We start from the raw sequence: 12118 nt of genomic DNA on the forward strand, positions 1-12118 counted from the left end.
TTAACTGTTAAGAACATGGTGTTTTTCTTGCAAAAACCAGAGCTTTTAGCTCAGATATCAAATATAGCTTACTTAGTCCAATGAGTGGTGGCAAGAGTGATAGTACATCAAGAAGGGTCACACTAGGGTTAAAGGGACAATTACAAGACATTTCTATTGTGCTGCTATAGATTAACATATTAGCCGAGTCCTAATTTTGTCTTTTTTTTTTTTTTTTTTAAAACAAGCAAACTTCCTTCTTACTACAGATACATTTTCAAAAGCCAAACCCACCATTTGCCTTATTTGGAGAAGCCAATCTGGGCTTTAGTCTGCAGACAACAAGGCTAACCCCATCTATGTTAGCATAGAGTGCATTGTTTTGCAGTTGTTATCTGATGAAGCCATTTAGGGACAGATATGTAGCAGATTTAGCTTTGAGACGTCAGCATGGTGCATTTCAAGTCCTGAGAATTAGAAATTGCTAAATATTCAGAGCTAAATTACAATAAAAGGGAGGCAAAATACATAATAAAAATGTATTGCAAAGCTGTTTCATTGCACATAACTAAACATTATATATAAAAATCTCAAGGTGTTTACTGTCCCTTTAAATGGAATCAGCCAATCAGATTGAGCTCGCATTCTATTGGCTGTTCCGATCAGCCAATAGAATGCGAGCTCAATCTGATTGGCTGATTGGATCAGCCAATCGGATTGAACTTGAATCTGATTGGCTGATTCCATCAGCCAATCAGAATTTTCCTACCTTAATTCCGATTGGCTGATAGAATCCTATCAGCCAATCGGAATTGAGGGGACGCCATCTTGGATGACGTCCCTTAAAGGAGCCGTCATTCGTCGTAGTCCGCCGGTGAAGAAGGTGGTTCCGCGTCGGCGGAAGGAAGATTCAAGACCCGGCTTGGAAGATGACTTCGCCCGGATAGAAGACCTCTTCAGCGCCTCTTTGAAGATGACATCGGCCGGATCGAAGACTTTTCTTCAGCGCCGCCTGGATGATGACTTCATCGGATGGAAGATTTCTTCAGCGCCGCTTGGAGGATTAACTTCTTCAGCTCCGGATGTCCTCTTCAGTTCCATCGGTGGCTCGGCTGAGTGAAGACAACTAAAGGTAGGATGATCTTCAGGGGATTAGTGTTAGGTTTTTGTAAGGGGGGTTTGGGTTAGATTAGGGGTATGTGGGTGGTGGGTTTTAATGTTGGGGGGGGTTGTATTTTTCTTTTACAGGCTAAAGAGCTGTTTTCTTTGGGGCATGCCCCCACAAATGGCCCTTTTAAGGGCTGGTAAGGTAAAAGAGCTTTGAAATTTATTTAATTTAGAATAGGGTAGGGCATTTTTTTATTTTGGGGGGGTTTGTTATTTTATTAGGGGGCTTAGATTAGGTGTTAGTAGCTTAAAATTGTTGTAATATTTTTAACATGTTTGTAACTTATTTTTTTATTTTTTGTAACTTAGCTTTTTTTTATTTTTTGTACTTTAGTTAGTTTATGTAATTGTATTTAATTGTAGTTATTTGTAGGTAGTTTATTTAATTAATTTAATGATAGTGTAGTATTAGGTTTAATTGTAACTTAAGTTAGGATTTATTTTACAGGTAATTTTGTATTTATTTTAGCTATGTAGTTATTAAATAGTTAATAACTATTTAATAACTATTCTAACTAGCTAAAATAAATACAAAGTTACCTGTAAAATAAATATAAATCCTAAGATAGCTACAATATAATTATTAATTATATTGTAGCTATCTTCGGGTTTATTTTACAGGTAAGTATTTATTTTTAAATAGGAATAATTTATTAAAGTATAGTGTAGTGTTAGGTGTAATTGTAACTTAGGTTAGGATTTATTTAACAGGTACATTTCTCTTTATTTTAGCTAGGTAAGCTATTAAATAGTTAATAACTATTTAATAGCTATTGTACCTGGTTAAAATAAATTGAAAGGTACCTGTAAAATAAAAATAAATCCTAAGATAGCTAGAATATAATTATTATTTATATTGTAGCTATATTAGGGTTTATTTTAAAGGTAAGTATTTAGTTTTAAATAGGATTCATTTAGTTAATAAGAGTTAATTTATTTAGATTTATTTAATTAATATTTAATTTAGGGGGGCGTAAGGGTTAGGGTTAGAATTAGGTTTAGGGGTTAATAATTTTATTACATTGGCGGCAGTGTAGTGGGGGGCAGATTAGGGGTTAATAAATTTATTATAGGTGGCGACGGTGTAGGGGGGGCAGGATAGGGGTTAATAGGTTTAATATAGGTTGCGGCGGGTTCAGGGAGCGGCGGTTTAGGGGTTAAACTATTTATTTAGTTGCGGAGAGGATAGGGGTTAATAATTTTATAATAGAGGGCGACGGTGTAGGGGGGCAGGATAGGGGTTACTAGGTATACTGTAGGTTGCAGCGGTGTCCGGGAGCGGCGGTTTAGGGGTTAATACATTTATAAGAGTTGCGGCAGGGTCTAGGAGCGGCGGTTTAGGGGTTAATACATTTATAAGAGTTGCAGCGGGGTCTAGGAGCGGCGGTTTAGGGGTTAGTAATTTTATTGAGTTGCGGGAGGCTCCGGGGGCGCCGGTATAGGGGGTAGAACAGTGTAGTTTAGTGTGAGTGCTTAGTGACAGGCTAGCAATAAAGCTGGGAAAAAGCCGAAGGGCAGCGAGATCGGATGAGTGATAACTGTCACAGTCCGCTGCTCATCGCCCCGCGGCTTTTTGACAGCTTTATTTGATAACTTAGGCGTATTTTTTCAGGTCCGCGGCAGCAATGTGAGGCGAGCTTAGGCGGGCGTATTGGGCCGGCGAAGCCAGAAAAGTAGACGGCTTGATAACTACCCCCCAATGTGCCTATGTTTTTCAGAGTATTTTTAAATACTGGGCTTCAAGTCATTCAACTTTACAATTACTTTAAAGGGACATGAAACTCACATTTCTTCTTTCTTGACTCAGATAAAGAATCCAATTTAAACAACATTCCAATTTTCTTCTACTATCTAATTTGCTTCTTTCTTTAGGTATCCTTTGTTGAAGATCTAGCAATACACATGGGTGAGCCAAGAACACAAGGCATTTAAGTGCAGCCACCAATCAGCAGCTCCTGAGCCTATTTAGAAATGCTTTTAAATAAAGGATATCAAGAAAATGAAGCAAATTAGATAATAGAAGTAAATTGGAAAGTAAAATTGTATGCTCTTTCAGCTAGATTACGAGTTGTGCGTTCATCTTTTAACGCTAAAAAGTCTTGTCGGTATAAGCTGTACCGCAAGCCTTTTAGCCTGTAATGCAATGCAGTACCGCACTCGTAAAAATGACGTTTTTTCATGGGATTCCCATAGTGCTGCTATTACGAGTTTTGCGATGAGGCTAAAAAAACCTGCTTTACATCCTAAAACGACAAGATCCATAACGCCATCTAAAAGCAGTAGTTATGAGTTTTACGCTACAAGTCTGTTACAAAAAAATCATAACTAAAATGCAACAAAGTACACTAAACACCCATAAACTACCTATTAACCCCTAAACCGAGGCCCTCCCGCAATGTTAAATTTATTAAACCCTAATCTGCCGCACCCGACATCGCCGCCACTAAAAATAATTATTAACCCCTATTCCGCCGCTCCCCGACATCGTCACCACTATCATAAAGTTATTAACCCCTAAACCACCGCCCTCCCGCATCGCAAACACTATTTAAATATTATTAAGCCCTAATCTGCCGTCCGTCCTCACTATACTTAAATTACTAATCCCTACATCGTCACCACTATAAAAAACCTATTAACCCCTAAACCGCAAGCCCCCCACAACAAAATATACTAAAGTAAACTAATAACCCCTAAACCGAAAGCCCCCACATCGCAATAAACTAAATTAAACTAGTAACCCCTAAACCTAACGTCCCCCTAACTTTAGATTAAAATTACAATTTCCATATCTTAAATTAAAACTTACCTGTCAAATTAAAAAAACTAAGTTTAAACTAACAATTAAACTAATATAATTATTAAACTAAAATTAAACTAACTACCAATTAAATTAAACTAAACTACACATTAAAAAAATCCTAACACCACTCTAAAAATTACAAAGTATCTAATTACAAAAAATAAAAAAGACTAAATTACAAAAAACAACAAACACTAAATTACGAAAAATAACAAACAAAATTATCCAAAATAAAAAAGAATTACACCTAATCTAAAAGCCCTATCAAACTAAAAAAGCCCACCCAAAATAAAAAAAACCCTAGCCTACAATAAACTACCAATAGCCGGGGGGCGGAGCCAGCAGCCGAGGGAGCCAGACGTGTTCCTTTGGAGCTCCCTGTTTGTGGCCAAATTAAATCTATATTTCAAACCAAAAGTTTATGATATCTCAGAATTTTGTTCGCCACTGACTGTTTTACAACTAAAGAGCTTCCTAAAGTGGAAATTTGGAGACTTCATGATTTTAGCGACTAATTACACTGTAATATTTCCAACGGAGCTGACCTGCTTTCACTCCGATTACAACTAAAGCTCAGTATTTACTAAGCATGGAAGAATTACGGGCACAGCTTTTGGAGCTCGCACTGCAGATGCAGATTAGACATTCTGACCTTATGCTTACAATTAGAACATCATGCGGTCGGATTGAGGAAGACGCAGACAAGATGGCGGTGAGAGAGACCGTTACCATTCAGGCCCAGACTATACAAGTCGCAAAATTGAAAGCTGACATCAAAGGAACCAACGAGTCACAGCGTGGGTGCGTTACTCACACCGGAGAAGCAAAAGACAGCAGACAAGGTTTAATACCTATAGCATCTTATGCTCTACATTCATCAGCTAGTGAGACCAGTAGTGAACGGCAGTTTATGACAGCATACAAAGCGATGCCTGCGCCACGCCATGCTTCTGCAGGAGACATGGATGATAAGACCGCAGGGAGGTGCGCTTCAACCGCTAAGTTACAGCAGATGTATCATATACAGGCAGTATCTATAAAGAGCTGTGCAGTCTCGCCAGAACTGATCCTGAATATAGAGGTCCGTGAGATACCCTGCACATTGTACTCTCTGAATTTGTCCGGCAACATCTACACCCCTCTTTCTGGGACATCGACACTTTTGTACATAAAACTCCTAAGCCGTCTGGTGATTATTGAAGGTTCTGCACCAAGTGAGTGGGGACATATACAACACAAGAGAACCGGAGTGGGGTAAATTAAACCAGACTTCAACTGGATGATAGGCTAGCGGTTAGATACGCTATGCATCAATACCTCATATACTTCTTGGGACATTAGTCTTTATTATCAGTAGCTATATATCTACACCATTTTCAGGACTTTGCAGAGAACCAGATTATTGCCTAGTTCACTATACGCTTATTATTTAAAGATATAGGCAGTTATAAGCATATTTTATGCATATTATCTATACCTAATATTGTGCTGTTAGTGTCACATGTCATAATGTATTCTAACTAGGTAATGTCCAGACGGTACTTACTGTTTCTTCCCTATGGTATATGTGGCTAAAGCTTAGGACTTTATTATCTGCTCATATATCTGCATATTAGAACTGCATTTATCTTTCTCTCTACACTCAGAAAATACCTGATACGATGTTGTTAGTGACATGTATCATAATAAGTTTTATCTAAGTAATGTGCAGGCAGCGCTTGATATTTTCTGCCTTATAATTTGAGCAGCTAAACCTTAAGTCTTTTATATCCGCTCATTTATGTTTAGCTAATAACACTCATTTAAGCCCAATAACATATCATGTGTTATAGTCTAATTCTACTGCACTAGTTGAGGCTTATTAAGGGCGGCGCTATTATTAACAAGATGTGGCAGTAGTACTCTTTTTTCATGCTCCAATATTTTTTAAGTAGGAAGTCTGCTACTTCAATATTTTCAAGACTTTCTCGCACCAAACTGTTGATGTGTTTATTTCTTAATCATACCCTTATTACATGTTAGATTCCTGGTTCTAACTTTGTTCAATATGCCTATTGCTACTTGCTCAGGTTTGGTTTATGATTTATTAATTTTTTGTGGTCACATATTAATGTATACTATTATATTGCTTCTCTGCTCATATGTTTAATGTCACTATATGTTGGGGTAATTATAAGCTCACGGGTTTGTATGTAAATAATTAGCGCTATGAGGCCTATATATATACCTCACTTGCCGCAAACGCTAATACATAGTCTCTTTATGAAAGGAAGCCAATATATATAATTATATAGATATATGAATATGTGTAGGCAGAATTATGGATGCGAGCACAGGCACCATAGTGATGTTTCATGCCAACTCCCTTTAGCGCATCAAATTTAAGCCTGCCTTTCACTTCATGGCCTCATAGCATCCCTAATGACAGATGCTTAGCTTGATGATTTATCGAGGAACAGACTTCTATGTTCGCTTATTATACTTCACCTAGGTTATTACTGTATTATGCCTGATAATATACCTTCACACTATATAGTCAATATGTATGTTTAAGATTAATAATGTTTTGTGCCTCCCTACTTACTCATTCAGGACTGTACTTAAAGTTTATCTATATTGTATGTTCACTATTTATCTGTTTGGGTAACAGTGCTACCTTGGCCCTGTGTGTTGTTGAGTGGTCTGTCATAATGTATACACAAAATATGGTTCTGGGGGTTAATCTTTCATAAGTAATATGACATTAGTCATTATATATACTGCAGCAAATGCAGTAAACCTACTTACATAATATGTTTTACATGTGGATTCCTGTTTGAGAGTTACTCTTAGATATACAGAAAAAATGTCTCCCCATGCTATTTTTCTCTGACTAAGCTATTATTAGACCCCTCACTCTAGACTAAATATTACAATATGTGGCCTAACTATTCCTCACGCATAACACTGTGTGGCTTAACAAACATATATGTGTTCCTAACTTATGTTCTGTTTAATCTACAAGCTGCTACATACTGGTTAAATCTATCTTAAAGCAGCTATATGCAGTTTCGCATTGCATATTATGTCACTTGCTATTTTACATCCCTTGTCTGGGTGCACTATTCTGGTAGAGCTTTAAAACTACACTTCACGCACTTCCAGGTCAAATTAAAGTTAATACAATTATTAGGGTGTAAAGGTTAATATGCTTGCTAAATTAGATATATAAACTGTTTTACAAATATTTGCCGAACATCAGCATATTTTCTCTCACTTGGAACCCTATAGCTCATATGCAGCACTGCCACACTTTGTGGCTGGGTAACAGGTATACTCTAGACGCAGTTTTTGGATATTCTTAAGCTGCTACGCTCACTTTTGTAACCGAGGGGACTAGCATATAATGCAGTTTCTATAGGTTTTATGTTAAATTCACGAAACAATGTCTACTTGCAGAATGGTTATATTAATTAAGCAGAGGCTCCCAAATGGCAAGTACATGCCACATGTTCACATGACTAATAATTCATAGCTGGGTAACTAGATGTCTTAGCCCATTTATTTTACTACACTTCCAAGATTAATAGGCCCCTCCAAGTCTCCTACTATACTCCTATATCCCTATGGCTCCGCCCTCCACTCTCTCCCTAATATACATAGCGGTGCTTACCCGCTGAATATCCCCCTTCCCCCATTTATTATCCATATATTCCTGCTCCTTTTGAAGCTTTTAAAAAAAAATAAAACTAGTTTTCTGGACATCAGTTATCTATTATTTTCTAAACTCTAGGTCCATCGGGCCTAAAACAAAATTCCTCATAGACCAGCTACGCATGATATACTTTGAAGTTCCTAGCGAGCTAGACTCCTGACCATCAGATAACTATTATTTTTCATATTTTTGGCCCATAGGGCCTGAATCTTTGTTTTCTAACAGGTCAGTCAAATGTGATATACTATTGAAAAATCGAGGTTTCATTAGCCTTTCACCAAGCTATTATAAGATTTCCGAAACTTTTCGGGTAACTATGTTTGTATTCTGTATTTTGTTCCTTTTACAAAATGGTGTATTATGTTCTATGTATGTTTCACGCAAAAACCTCAATAAAAAATATAAAAAAAAAACAAAAAACTACCAATAGCCCTTAAAAGGGCCTTTTGTAGGGCATTGCCCTAAATTAAACAGCTCTTTTACCTGTAAAAAAAAAATACAAAGACCCCCCCAACAGTAAAACCCACCACCCAACCAACCCCCCAAAATAAAAAAACCTAACTCTAAACAAAACCTAAGATACCCATTGCCATTTGGATAGGCATTGCCCTTAAAAGGGCATTTAGCTCTTTTTCTGCCCAAACCCTAAACTAAAAAAAAAAACACCCAAAAAACCCTTAAAAAAAACCTATCACTAACCCCCGAAGATCCACTTACAGTTTTTGAAATCCTGCTTGAATGATCTTCATCCAGGCAGCGAGAAGTCTTCATCCAGGCGGCCTCTTCAATCTTCATCCCGGCGGCGAGAAGTCTTCATCCAGACGGCCTCTTCAATCTTCATCCAGGCAGCATCTTCTATCTTGATCCTGGCGGCGCGGAGCGGGTCCATCCTGAAGACATCCGGCGCAGAGCATCCTCTTCATACGGTCGCTGCCGTACACTGAATCTTCAATGCAAGGTACGCGATCCAAGATGGCGACCCTTGCATTCCTATTGGCTGAAAATTTTGAATCAGCCAATAGGAATTAAAGCTGCTAAAATCCGATATACGGCGTAGTTTTCGGCACAAGCGAGGGAACCCACGTCTCCCGTAATTTCACCTCGCACATCGTGGTATTACATATACCCCGCCGGCAGTTCCTAAAGTGAAGTAAGTCGGATAAACTAGCAATGTCCAGAAATAAGCGTAACTACAAATTTCTGGAGTCGCTAGTGACTTACGGCATTTTAGAAACTGCCTGCGCCTAAGAAAACTAACTATTTTTAATTTTTAAATCTCCAGTAACTGTCTAATACTTCTCCCAAAAATAAGTCCAACACGTATACCCTATATCCCTATAATCCCTATAATCCCCCCTCTCACTCCTAATAATAAATGAAGTTCAATCCGATTGGCTGATTAAATCAACCAATCGGATTTATCCTACCTTAATTCCGATTAGCTGATAGAATCCTATCAGCCAATTGGAATTCGAGGGACGCCATCTTGGATGACATCATTTAAAGGAACCGTCATTCGTCGAGTAGTCGTCGTGCTGGAAGGATGCTCCGCACCGGATGTCTTCAAGATGGAGCCGCTCCTCGTCGGATGGAAGAAGATAGAAGATGCCGCTTGGATGAAGCCTTCTGCCGGTCCGGATGTCCTCTTCTGCCCGGATAGGATGAAAACTTCTGCCGGTCTGATGTCCTCTTCTGCCCCATCGGATGAAGACTTCTGCCCGGATCGGATGACCACTCGTGCCCGGCTGGGTGAAGACGGCTCAAGGTAGGATGATCTTCAATGGGGTAGTGTTAGTTTTTTTTAAGGGGGGATTGGGTGGGTTTTAGAGTAGGGGTGTGTGGGTGGTGGGTTGTAATGTTGGGGGGTATTGTAATTTTTTTTTACAGGTAAAAGAGCTGATTACTTTGGGGCAATGCCCCGCAAAAGGCCCTTTAAAGGGCTATTTGTAATTTAGTATAGGGTAGGGCATTTTATTATTTTGGGGGGCTTTTTTATTTTATTAGGGGGCTTAGATTAGGTGTAATTAGTTTAAACTTCTTGTAAAAAAAAATCTGTAATTTAGTGTTTATTTTTTTTTACTTTAGTTTATTTTAGTTAATTGTATTTAATTTTAGCTAATTGTAGTTAATTAATTTAATTTATTTAATGATAGTGTAGTGTTAGGTGTATTTGTAACTTAGGTTAGGATTTATTTTACAGGTAATTTTGTAAATATTTTAACTAGGTAGCTATTATATAGTTATTAACTATTTAATAGCTATTGTACCTAGTTAATAAATACAAAGTTGCCTGTAAAATAAAAATAAATCCTAAAATAGCTACAATGTAATTATTAATTATATTGTAGCTATCTTAGGGTTTATTTTATAGGTAAGTATTTAGTTTTAAATAGGAATACTTTAGTTAATAATAGTAATTTTATTTAGATTTATTTAAATAATAATTAAGTTAGGGGGGGTTAGGGTTAGGGTTAGACTTAGGTTTAGAGGTTAATAACTTTATTATAGTGGTGACGACGTTGGCGGCGGCAGATTAGGGGTTAATAGATTTAATAGGCTATGTGGGCTATGGCGGCTTAGTGGTTAATAATATAATAGGTTTATTGTGGTGTGGGCTATGGCGGTTTAGGGGTTAATACACTTTATTAGGTATTGCAGTGGGGGATTGCGGTTGACAGGTAGATAGACATTGCGCATGTGTTGGGTGTTTTTTTGCAGGCATTTTAGGGAGTTACTGTGCTCCCATACTCAGCGCAAGGCCTGCTACGGCTGCATTTTATGGCGAGGTGAAAATGGAGTAAGATTTCTCCATTTTCACCACGTAAGGCCTTGCACTGGATATTGGATACCGATTTACAACGCGGTCCCATGTTAGCCTATGGGAGTAAAAATTGCGAGCAACGTTGTATATTGGATACCAAACCCGCGCAAAAACCGGCGTCGCCGGCTTTTGCGGGCAACGCTGCATATCGGATGGGGCCCCCTATTGGCTGTTCAAATCAGCCAATAGGATTTAAGCAGCTCTCATTCTATTGGCTGATTAAATGGGTATTAGAATAGGAATAATTTTTTTTATTTTTTTTGATAATTTGTTATTTTGTGTAATTTTTTTTTTTTTTCGTTTTGGAGTGGGTTTTTATTTTTAGATTAGGGCTTGGGCAGCAAAAGAGCTAAATGTCCTTTTAAGGGCAATGCCGATACAAATGTCCTTTTCAGGGCAATGGGTAGATTAGGTTTTACTTTATTTTTATTTTGTGGGTTTGGGGGTGGGGTTTGTATACTGTTAGGTGGTGTTTGTTTGTTTTTTTTGTAGCAAAAGAGCTGTTAACTTTATGGCAATGCCCTACAAAAGGCCATTTTAAGGGCCCCAAAAGGCCCTTTTAAGAACCCTTGGTAGTTTATTCTAGATTAGGTTTTTTATTTTGGGGTGTTTTTTTTAATTTTTTTTAAAGGGTATTAGAATAGGAATAATTCAAATTTTTTGGATAATTTCGTGTGGTTTTTTTGTAATGGTAGGTTTTTTTTATTTTTTGTAATTTTAGTGTTTTTTATTTCTTGTAATTTTAGGTTTTAGTGTAAGGTAGCTTAGGTTTTATTTCCCAGGAAAGTTTGTATTTATTTATTTATTTTTTTTAAATCTTTTTATTGAGGTTCTGAGTAAGGCATACATGAAATGTGAAACACAAACACAGTGATAGAAAACTGCAGGGAACATATTGTACAATTCTGCGTGACACCATAATACATTTCTAAAAGGAAAATGCAAAAGCATACTATTCAAGAGTTATGCCTAATAGTCTGTGTGCCTCCTAGTTGACAAAGGAGGCCACTCTTGGACCTCATTCATATACACAGGATCATAGATAGGGGGCTATGTCTAGTGAAGAGACCACTCTTGGATCTCTAAGTGAGAACCTCTTTTATATAAATTTAATAGTGACTCATATAGAAATACGGGGTAGTATAGTGTTATAAGTTTGACAAAGTCACACATAGATTTAGGATATTTGGTATACACAAGGTAGAGTCAACATTTTGAGAAGCTTTGTAAGTGTTAGGTGTATATAATATGTATTACATATAGTTAGTCAGGGCACCCGCCAGTAGTCTTTATGTACAAGGTATTTCAGAGATCTGCTGTACATGTCCAGCCATAAATAGGAGGGGGGAAGTCAGTTTCCACATTACCAGGCAGATATTTAACATCTACTGCTCGTTACAGACTTAATATGCATAGAAACTTAACAGCTATGTGATCTTCCAACAAGATTGTGGTAAAACGTGGTGAGTAGGACAGGAGCTCCTCAGCTCTTACTATGTGGGGAAGGTACTGAAGTACAGGAGTTGGGCCAGGTAATCTGATAGTCAAACAGACACTCTCAATCATATAGGCTGTAGGTAATATGTATCTGAATTGTAGGTATGAGCCTATGATCTATTAGAAATATGGCCAGGCCTGCTCCCTTCTTAAGAGT

General features: G+C 37.6%; 1 protein-coding gene across 2 annotated transcripts in view; it reads right to left on the reverse strand.

The window, feature by feature from the left end:
- LOC128660496 (NFX1-type zinc finger-containing protein 1) overlaps nt 1-12118 on the reverse strand; it is a 325702-nt gene that overhangs the window by 273279 nt on the left and 40305 nt on the right. The gene's annotated exons all lie outside the window — the stretch shown is intronic.

The sequence above is a fragment of the Bombina bombina genome, chromosome 5, assembly GCF_027579735.1.
Source record: "Bombina bombina isolate aBomBom1 chromosome 5, aBomBom1.pri, whole genome shotgun sequence".
In the NCBI taxonomy this organism is placed as follows: Eukaryota; Metazoa; Chordata; class Amphibia; order Anura; family Bombinatoridae; genus Bombina; species Bombina bombina.